The sequence below is a fragment of the Dipteris shenzhenensis genome, chromosome 6, assembly GCF_047967505.1.
Source record: "Dipteris shenzhenensis isolate YYH24624 ecotype China chromosome 6, Dip_SZ_1.0, whole genome shotgun sequence".
NCBI lineage: Eukaryota > Viridiplantae > Streptophyta > Polypodiopsida > Gleicheniales > Dipteridaceae > Dipteris > Dipteris shenzhenensis.
The window spans coordinates 29286774-29298973 of NC_141601.1; positions in this window are offsets into that span (position 1 = coordinate 29286774).

Here is a 12200-nt window from a genome sequence, read left to right on the forward strand (position 1 = left end):
AGTTTGCACACCAAGTCTTCAAACACTAGCAAGGAAAATCAATCACTATCTACATGATCTACAAATACACACAACCATTTTCTTTTATGAATGGTACAATTACTTTGGATAATAGAAGAAATCTAATGTAAGGAATAAAATATTTGACCATGAAAACATTGATCCTAATGAAAAGAGGGCCAAAATACTTGTACACTAACAACTTCAATTCTACACTATCTTCATTATGCAATGCCAAGGCAGGCATACAATTCATCTTAGATGCACATGGTGCAACAGCCTACTGCGGTTACTACACAACTATAAGCAAAGACATGAAAGAGGCATTTGACTATTGCATCAAAAGTAAGCTTGTCACATTCAAATGCCTAAAAAAGCTTGGCAGCATAATGATAAACATGAAGGAATTGAGCTCCCAATAAGCTACTTACATTGCATGCTCTCAATAAGCTACTTACATTATGCTATCACTACCACTAATAAGCTCCCAAAGAGAATTTACATCCATTAATACAAAATTTGAAGAAGAAAGAGTGCTTCTACTTAAATAAAAAGTAGACTTGCAAAGCTTGCATGACAAGGAAAGCAACATTTTTTACAAAGACATCATACAAAAATATTGCAAACACCAATGTAAACTACACCACCTTTTTAAAGAATGATCCTATTGAAACAAAAAGTAGCCTTGCAAAGATTGCCTGACAATGACATGTTTTACAAAGGAACAATACAAAAATATTCTAAACACCAATGTAAACTCTTGCCGACTATGGGACACACTACAAAACAAGATATTACAAGGAAAGAAAGCTAAAGAGGTATGAATCATATGATTCAAACACTTCAACCAACATATGAACCTACCATGAGAACTACTTGCTATACCCTCCATTTATGCTAGCACTTGGTCCAATGCATACCAAGAAAACATAACTACCAATAATTTAGAAAAAATGAACACCAAGCTAACAATCGCTATCAATAGACACAACAACTTGAGGCATCATCCAACACATAATCAAACAAGCAATCTACATATGACATTGCCATAGACATACAAGAATTTAGATCCTGGTGAAATAGCAATCACACAATGCTTAGAACATACATGTTCATGCCAAATATCAATGACCACCAAACTTGTTACATGACAACATAATGCTCCAAAAAGTGTTGGTGCTTATAGAAGCTATCTACCTATTCTTGACTAGAAGTGCTAGCACATGCAAAACCTTCATGTTATGCATAATAGTCCAAGGCCAATACAAAAAGACAATTGAGAATGACATCGAGCTCTTGGTAGCTTTGCTAAGGGCATATGCATGCAAAGCTATGTTCAAGATTAAAAGGATGACAATCCACTCAGCATTGCACTGCACTTTCCATCAATGACAAATGCACCAACAACTCTAATAGTAGTGCGTCATACAAAACCTGAGGCTAGTCGTTTTTGACTTGGCATCACTCATTCACTAAAAGATGTTGAACTTAATTGACACTTATCTTTGTTCAACTAAACACAATCACACAAAAGAATTGAGTGGGCTAGATGCTATATCTTCAAAGTTCCTATTCAAGAACTAGCCTAAATGAACAATCATATTGGGCAAACAGGTTGTGTTCTACACTAAAAGGCTTCAAATATGTCTTTACACCTTGAAATTTGGGTAACACATGAAAAAGTTACATAAATTTGAAAGGAGATGGTTTTCATATTTTAGTGTACTTTTTGTTTTACCCCCCCTCATCCAAAAGAACCCCCCCCCCTTGGACCTCACACATTATGAAAAATTTGTAGAAATCTTAAAATCTTGTATATTTTTCAAGGTACATACATTATATTTTGCGGGAGGAGGGCCATGAAATTTACATATTTTTCCCTTGCATATTTGAAAATTTTAAAGGAAATCCATGCAAATTATATATGGACCTTGTCCCCCCATACCCTAGATTTTGGACGAGGGTAGTAACATATTACATATTGAGTTGGTGCCCCAGGCCCTCTTGGTAGGTCCTATGAAGGTTTTCACCTTATTGTTTCAACACTTAAAAGTGCTTCAATATTTTAGACACATTTTAGTTAAGTGTAGCATTTTATTGGGTTTGCAATGTTTGTTAGTCCTTGAGTAAGGCTAATAGAGTTCCAAGTGTAGTCACCAAAGTGCCAACCTACTCGAAAGCTGTGGATCCCTAGACCAAGCACCATTTTTCAACAAAAGGTGCATTTCTGACCACCATTTAAGCCTCCTCTTTCGTCCTTTGCGGTTGGAGCGTGCTCCTACGATTGCAATGAAGGTAAATGGTCATTTTTAATAGGAGATTGTTTTATGCATTGCCTAGAGCACAAGCTCTATCCTCCATCGGCTGTAGCTCGCAATCAAGCATGAACAGGTATTGCTGCAAGTAGCACCATTGAATAAGGCTAGAGGAAGGAAGCCTGATGAATTCGGATGTTTTACTATTTGGATGAACACGAGTGATCACTTCAAAAGGTGGAGTCCGCTATTCACTCATCTCCTTTCCCATGTTCTTTAGCCACTATCCTTTTGAGAACCATTGTGGTCTGCAAGCCATCGGTGGGAGAGGGAGAGGGGAGGGCTGAAGGCGGGAGAGGGAAGGGCTGAGAGCAAAGGGGACAGGCATTGGAGCAATGAGGGAGAAGGCGATCATTGTTGAGCGGGCGTGACATGCAACGGGAGATAAAACAAGCTTGGGTAGCTGCCTCTAGGACCGTGCATTTTCACCTACAAGCAGCTTAGCATAGCCACCCAAAACTTCAGTGACACAGAGCTATTGGTAAAGGAGGATTCGGTCTGCTCAATCCAAACTATCTTGACTGCACATACTACATTCCTATCCCTTCTTCTGCAGTTGATTCCGTTGATGCATGCTAAGACACAATGTTCGTAGTGCATCGTAGCAAGAAATTGGAGACCATTGATAGATCGGACAGAATCACATGTCCTTAGCAATGGAGAATCTCCCTTTCAGATCGCTGCTTCTTGTTCATTTCGCGCAGAGATCATGAACCAATGACACTTGTACATTGCTCTTGATGTGGAGTTGTGCAGATTAGAAAATCAAGAGGGCAATTTTGTTTCGACCTGAGGGTGAAGCAAAGAGGTGTGGAGTTGTAGGGAGGCGAGGCAAAGGGGAGAGGTAAAGGGAGGTGCTACAATGAGGCAAGTTAATTCATTCAATAGGCAGGCTTAGGTTTAAAAAAAGATTAATTAACACTAAGAGAGAAGCATACTAATTAGTTAATTAATTGAAAAGGTAGCAAATGCGAATAGAAGCTAGGACAACATGGCATGATTATAATTTCTATATCGTGAAGCCTTTTACATAGCGAAAAAATATGTGTATTTCCTAGGCTCAAAAAAGTAGGTAAGCCTTCTTTATATAATGTAAGCTGGATTGTGTTTGAAAACTTTTCATACACGTTGTCAACTTTGTGCCGTGGAGTATTTCCACAAGGATTTGCTTATATGGTATATTGATTGACCATGTTTTCAACACGATTAAATTTTCATTTTTGTTATGTTTACTATACAATATCAACTTTGTACCTTGGGGTATTTTCACAAGGATCTGCTTATATGGTATATTGAATGATGTTGTATTAATTACCTTGAAACCTCAGAAAGAAAAAGATTATAGATGCATGATCTAAAAGTTAATGTTTTTATACATGCTGTCAACTTTGTACCTTGGAGTATTTCCATAAGGTTTTTCTCATGTGGTATATTGATTGACCATGTTTTCAACATAATTAAATATGTGTTTATGCTATACAATATCAACTCTGTACCTTGGGGTATTTCCACAAGGATCTGCTCATATGGTATATTGATTGATGTTGTCTTAGGAATTTTAATATTTTATCATGATTTTAAAATTTTTGACTCTTAACTTTGTAATTTGTTTACATTTAGGACATGCTGAATGTATTGACATGGCAAACAAGGAACATTCGAAGGAAATGAAGAGGCTATTTGGCTATATTCAAAGAGAAGTACTCTTACTTGTTGCACACATGGACAAGGCTATAATCAAAAAAATAAGGGACGATGACAATATGTTGGATGTATTCAAACAACATGTGATGCAAAGGGTAAATAAACTCAAAGACTTGTCAAAGATACAAGATCAAGCAAAAGACATATTCAAAGATGTAACCTGGTCAGATGAATTAGAGAGGCATGTGACGACTATCATAGGAAATATTACATATCATGCAAAATATGTAGATGAATCGCTATCTTCGAATGAGAAATGTTTGGCTTGGCATAGTACGTGGAGACAAAGGAAAGCTCGTGGTATACGATCAAATTTGTATGCGATGGCTGAGAAGAAGATTGGTGCAAATGCAACTAAGGAATATGCACATGCCACAATAAACACATCGAACAATGCTTCTACGAAAGAAGTGGAGATTTCTACTACGAATTTTCCTACAACGACCTATACTGCCTAGCTACAAGATCATGCATATGAGATTTTTAAGGATAAAAAAATCGGATCTGGGTGTGAAGGGCAGCTTTTCCAAGCACAAATAAAAGGAGTCTTAGGCATCAGCCCAATTACTTATTATGTTGCCAAAAGTTTTAAAGGCAATGCAGAGAAGAGGCAGTGTACTTTCATGAAAGAATCAATAATGCAAGTAAAACATAGCGCCTTGATTCGGCCAATCGCTATGTCAATAGGTGCACCACATTGGATTTTTACGCCATATTTTAATGGAGGCACATTGTATACATTTTTCAAAGAAGCTAAAAAAAGATTCATGCATTACAAACCTGACTTAGATGCAAAGCAAATCCCTTCAAATAACACAGAAGAGGTTGTGACTATAGTACTAAAACTTTTTTTGCTCTTTGCCTTTGCCTTCAAACGTTGCACAAACAAGGTTGGATCCACAATGATCTGCACAATGGAAATGTCCTATTGGACTATGCATCTGCATAGAGGAAATGTCCTATTGGACTATGCATCTGCTAAACGAGTGCGGATTGGGATTTGTGACTGGGGATGCACTACATATACAATAAATTCAAAGGAGAACTTGTTAGCCTAGCATTCTAGCGGGACGAATAATGAGTACAAGAATACAATTCAACTCGAAGGAGAGAAACTTACCAAAATGGGTTGGTTAGCTCCTGAGCTATATGATGGTACTACAAAAAAGCCTTGGACATCTACATCGGATATTTTCTCTCTAGGTTGGATATTCTCAGAGCTCTGTAAAATCAACTTTTATATATTGAAATATGTACCCAGTTTACAGATTCTCATAGACCAAGCACAATGGTCAAAAGATGTTAAACTAGTCGAATACATTTCCAAAAGTATGCTTAAACAACATCCGAAAGATCGCATATCACTAGATAGTTCATGCAAACTATTTCATCAAGGAGAATCAACCTTGATATATGTATGTGACCAATACAAGAAATGGGATACAATATGATCCCAATTTAGTTTTATGGTGTAATAAACCCAATTCAAATAATATAAAGTCATTGTACACTGGCTGATCATATATTCTATGTTTATATTGGATTGATAACTATTTTAAAAGTGAGACTTTTTATGATCTGAAGATTCGATTTCCCATTTTTCAATAAATAAGTTCTAAAACACTAAAGATATTGTGTCATCAACTTGTGAGTTATTTAAATTAATGTAAATCCAATTCAAGTAATATAAAGGCATTGTACACTGGCTAATCGTATATTCTATGTTTATATTGGATTCAGAACTATTTTAAAAGTGATATTTTTTATGATTTGAAGATTCAATTTCCCGTTTTTCAATAAATAAGTTCTAAAACACTAAAGATATTGTGTCATCAACTTGTGAGTTATTTAAGTTAAGGTAGTGGTTGGACTGATTTCAAGTATGCAACTTGTGCGTGCAATCTATTGTCTTTTGAAGTTGCAATACAAATGCTACTATTGACATTCAGGTAATGCCCAAGTATCTTATCCATTTGCGAGACTGATTCTCGGCATTTATCTTCTCGGTGTTTCTCGACATTTATAATCTCGGCATTTACATTCTCGACACCTAGGGAAGGGCCCGTTCCCTTGGATTATAATTCTTTGGGGAAGGAAGCACGCCACATCCCCACCCACACTATGTGTGGTTATAATAATAATAGTATAGTATATTTTAATATATTGCTTGGACAATCTGTGTCGTTCATTTTTTTTCTTACGGCAGGTGTTTACGTCTTTTGTGTACAATTTGAAATTCATTTTTCCCTTTTGTGTCTCGAGGTCTTTGCTTCAAGTGTACACAATCGTTATCCCAAACAAAAGGCCTCTACTTTTCAGCTTGCCATCGTGTACTTGCTTCATACCAAGTATTTTTCTTCCTCAACTTTCTTTTTCAAATTTTTCGATCAAGCAAACGTTAAATAAAACTACATGTTTCATAAGACACACACCATGTAAGCTAAATTCACATCACAATGTTTCAAAAAATAAAAAGTGTTTAGATTAAAGTGCACCCAAGGACAGGAAAGCTCACCTCTATTGATAGATGTGATATGTACTATAATGATGAGAGCTTCTCAACCTCACAGGGCTATCTTTTTAGCATGGCATTCAACGAGAGCTTAAGGAAAGCATGTAGGTTCCTGTCCAACTTCATTGGCCTAAAGAAGAGCGGGGGATATGTCCCAAGACAGTATGTGGCTCAGCTAGTGGTAGTGTTAGAGAGCAACTTGCCAGTGGATTGGTTCACCACCTTTGAAAAGGCATTTAAGCCCAACTTAAGGTAGTGAGCCAAGGTTAGATGCACTGTAAGCTCGGACCTCATCTCTACATGCTACATCACCATCTTACCACTGGTAAGGTTTCATGGCCCTTTGCACTTCTAGCTCTTCAAGAGCCAAAGATGCTGAGCACTCGAATGGAAATTGGACAGGAGGGTGGGGATCAAGAACAGTAGGAATAGAGATAGGATGGCAACGGCCAAGAATAGAAGCCAAGCAACAAAGGTACTGAGGAGCAAGGACAAATTGATAAGGGTGCTAGAGAGGAACAAGAAAAGATGCCAAAAGGGAACACCGAGCAATAGACCCAAGAACAGACACCGGAGGGGAATGATGACAAGAGGACCTCTAAGGAGCCAGAGAAAGAAGGAAACTAGAAGGGGAACAATGGGAAGGGCACCTACGAGGGACGATTGGCTCAAGAATCTACCAATAGGGTAGAAGGTAGCGAAACTCCCAAGTGGAGGGAAGAGGAGGCTATACCTAAAGAGGAAAGGAAGGAAGCTACAAAGGGAGCGAATAAGGGAAAACACAAGCAGCCCTCACAGAAGCCATCTGAGTAGCAACTTGAGCAGCAAAATGGCTAGACCACCACCATTACTTTGCCTTTGCCTCCCTCTCCTATGAAGCCTACCTTGTGTTGAGCCATTTTCCCTTGATCCAATGCTAACTTAGAATGATCATCAGGATCGGGCTACCATCGAGTCCTAGTGGCAAGTCTTAAGGGAGAATATGGTGCATGCGGCATAGGCTCTTGACTTCTTAGACAACCATTAGCTCCCTCCCTAGGTACTAGAATACAACCTTTTCTTGTAGATGTGGTACAAGGAGGAATTGACACAATTCTTCGAGGAGCAAACAGCCAACTTGAGAGGGTTGAGGTAGACTTAATAGTGAAATGCAGAAGTCTCCAAGAGTAGTTGGACAACAAGAGGGCAATGGATTATGAGTTACTCCAAAGCCACTCCCAACAGAGTGAGTCACATATCAAGCTGCAAACAGACTTCGTTAACCTCCAATGTGAAGTAGATAGATTTAAATTGCTCGATGCCAAGTCCCAAAGTGAACTCGTGGCCATTGAAAGAAAAAACATTCACTTGTAGCATGCAATGAAGAATGCACAATAGAGAGGGTCAACCCAAAGGAATACTAGGTGGCCCAGTACAAAATTGAGACGACCGAGAAGGAGAATGTCTGGTTACGTCAAGCTACTGATGAAAATGAATATCTAAGGGAGAATAATACATGCCTCAAGAAGTAGTTGGAGTGATACACTCAACTACAATCACTCATTTTTCTCCTCCAGGCTCTTGATGAACATTTTAACAAGTTGCCCCAAAGACAGCCACTAGACCAGGATGGCTTGGATGGTCAAGCTTGTGTGTGAGAGATTTCACAACCAAACCAAGTGGGTACCTCGAAACCAAAGTCAATTGAAGGTGGAGGTACTTTACAGACTAATGTTGCAGAAGGAATCATGGCCCATGCTCTCTTAATGCTCAATCCAATAGGCTCTCTTAATGCTCAATCCAACAAGCTGAGCAGAGTGCAAGAGCATAGCTACAACATTGGCAACACAAGCGATGTGGGAGTGCATACCAAGCAAGTTTTGGATGCTAAATCCATTTTTCCAAGGCAGGCTCTCCCTATAGCTATCCTATTTTGCATTGAGTCCTAGGTTGGGAGGAGATACTTGTTGGGTATCAGGTCTGGTGGCAGATGGAGGAAGTTGAGTTTGCTACTCCCCCACAATCAAGGCTTTAGTGTATGCTCGAGATAGTATAGCCCATAATAGCCTAGTATTGGGCCTTAGTTAAGGGGCTCATGATGCCTTTATAGGGCTTGGCCTAGCCAATTAGACCTGCTAGGCAGATAAATCCTTTGGTGGTTATCTACTGTTGCTTTTCTCTATTTTTTGATTACTCTCCAATTTGGTTCCACAACCTCATACACTCAAAGGTGGGTATGATAGATGGAGGTCTAGATTTGATGATGATGGCTAGATTTTGACCTACAAAGAAATATGTATGGGCTATTGAGCTAGCTCATTAGTTACTGTCAAATCTTTCAACCATTTTGTCAAACAGTGCACTTTACACTTGTAATATTATTATGGCAAAGTGTCGGTTGATTGTGCTGATTGGATTTGATAGTTGCCCAAGCCTACAATTCCCGATCTCCCTACCTATTACTCCAAAAATTTGTGATAGCTTGAAAAACTCCTTATTAGCCACATTACAGAAGGAGCGAGGGCGATGCACAACAATGTATGTGACTTATGTAAGGATCCGCTTACTAAGTGGTAGGAGAGGATGACCCTGGTCCCCAGCAATATACTACAAATTTTGAGATGGCATTGGGCATCACCCAACCACATGGAGATCTAGTGGGGTTGAAACATGGGCAATAGATTGGCTCATCAACCTTGAGTGGCCCCCTGCCAACATCAGGTCTTTGTATTCATGGCCTCCCTAAGGACAATGGACTTTTGAAGCTGAGCACCCAACCTCTCCTCCTCAAGCCTTGATAGATGAAGTTGGTGCTTCAAATCAACAAGCTCACCGCGATCCACCACTCAGGTGAAGACACCATCTTTAACGGCGTCCGCACGGCTTCAACCCAAGCGCCTTCGCATTCAAGCAACGGCCTTGCCAGTCTGTGAGGACATGGTTAAGGGTAGCCGAGGTGAGATGTTAAAACTTGAGTCAGGCTAACAGAGTTCCAAGTACAGTCACTGAAGTGCCAATCTACTCGGAAGCGATGGAGTCTTAGACCAAGCACCATTTTGTAGTAGAAGGTGCAAAAGATTGCAATAGATGCACCAATCAACAATAGCAGCATGACGCATTGAGCGCTACTACACTTGAAAGACAGTCTTGTGTAGTTAGGTGTGATGTGGTTGTAATAGGGAGTAGAGAAGAGTACAAGAGAGCAGTGTGCCAACTTCTCTTCCTCTCACTAGAGCTTGCTAGGATAGGAAGCTACTGAGTGTTTATTGCAAGCTAAGGCGGCTTTTTGTTGTAAGCATATCAATACAAGTTGATTTTGTTTGTTTATATACTTGTCTTTCATTATGAATTGCACTCAGTATTCTTTATTTAAGTGTGTATAACTCGGTATTCTCCCATCACTATAAAGTTCTCCTGTGGACAGCTAACCCTGAACTCTGAGTGTTAATGTTGTCCCATTCTTTCACCCAAGCATGTTATACTTAGGATTGCAAGAGTGCACATCTTGACCGTGCATAGCATTGGATTGGCTTAACACCATACCCCTTTCCAAGTTAGCCATGGGTGAGTGAATCGAAGTATCAACAATGTTATAAGGAAGGATGCTACTATCCATTATCTTCCATAGTTCAACCGTATGGGTTTGCTTTGTAGTAGGTGGGCATATGCATGACAATGTAGAAATATCAAAGGTCCAAATCATCCATTTATATCTGGTTGCTCTGAATTTTTTTTGATGCATTTGTTAATTCCTACATTCTGGCAGAGTCTTACAAGATGCCTTAGCCTTAATTTACCATGCTATTGCAAAACAGACTAGTAAAATGTGTCTGTTTTCATTTTCAATCTTTATTACAAAGATTATTTTTCTTCACCAAGAATAAAATAACTATTCATATTTAATTTGTTTTAATCTAAATTCAATTAATATACATTTATAATAAATTTTAAAATAATATTAAATAAAGTACAATAATTAAAAAAGGAGACTGACATTGAACAAAATTAGAACTTCTTGTCATTCATTGCAATCATAACATTACAAGCTCAACTTTACAAGATATCATGTATGTTGACTATCCATCCTTTGCTAGTTGAAGGTTTGCTTGTGCTTTCTCACAAGTAATTCATGCTTTCTCTCAAGTAGTTCGTCCTTTCTCACATGTAGTTATATATCCTTTGATAGTTGAGGGTTTTCTTGTGCTTTCTCACAAGTAGTTTGTGATATTAACCTTGCAATTTCTAGCTCCACATAATTTATTTTGACATGGTTCCACATTAGCGTATCAGCTTCTTGTTGCAATGCCATTTTTTGGCTCGGTAATTCTTGTATCTAGCTATGCTACTGCATCTCCTTCTACTTGTTGGAGGCTAATACTCTATTCTCACGTCTTGTATTTAGCTATGCTATTGCATCTCCTTCTACTCGTTGGAGCCTAATACTATATGCTCACTTTCTTGTAGTTTGTTAATGACATGTTTAACACTACATATATGAGCACAATGCTCATGCAAATGGAGTATATATCATCAAGTGGCCTTACCAAGACAAAGTCATTCCTTTTCACATATTTAAGATGATTAGTTCCCTCTCTTGGCTTATCATATGTTGGCTAATGTATTGATCTTTAAGGACATGAAGAACCAAAAGCTCAAATCTTCCCTTGCCTCATTTGCATTATTAAACATGCTACATTTTATTGGAATAACTTCTTGGAGAAAACCATAGTTGAGGGGGTTGGTGGCCATGTAGTGTCAATCTGGCTTCATTGCTACATGGCAATCCAATCAAATGTTCATTTTCTCATGATGTAAGGGCTCATGGTAGTGAAGAAGGTTTGTTCATGCCATGGTGCTGCATAGTTGATAATCAATGAGAGTAGTCCTCTGGCTTCTTCATCACTTAGGCTAGTCGCCTTTCACAAGGTCGACTACTAAGGTCTAGTAGAGCTTATTTGTTAAAAGACCACTTGGCTATTCTTTCTTGGCAGTAATCAAGTCATGTGTCTTGTCTTTTGTATTTGGAAACAAATCTGATAGGGGTGAGCTGCCTTTCATAGTACAACTTTAGAGTTCTCTTTGTGTCCATTGTTATTCAATGTTCCTTCCTTTTGAATCTCTTCATTGAAGACAAAGAGGGGGAGTGAAAGTTTGTAAAGGTTTAAATTCTTTTCTTGAATACACAATAGTGGTATAAAAGGAAGCACGAGGTCTTCAGGGTCTACAAGCCTCTAAGAGGAGTTTGCAAAATTATTGTGAGAATTGAGTTTGAGATCAGATTAGTGAGGCATGCCTTTCTTATAGAGATGTAAGATTATAGTCCAAGCTTGACAAGCCCATAGTGGAAGAGTCTTCGGTCATGACATTTAGTGGAAGGAACTTTGCATCATGGTAGTTATTTGCTCAATTGATTCTTATTAGGGGAATGTGTGGGGGCTTTCTTCAAATTTTATTGCTAATAACCAAGGTTTTGAAAAGATCAAGGCATGGGATCTAAAGAATGAAAACGTGCTAGGTATGCTTAGACTTACTTTAGGTGCTGACTATTTCCATCATGTGGATGTTTCAAGGACAACGATGCATAACGTGAACATATTTTTTTGTCTCTTGCCCCTCTACCAAGAATGTGTGGAAAACAATTCAAAATTAGATAGGCGACCTTGTTGACTAGAAAGCTATTCTACTTTGGG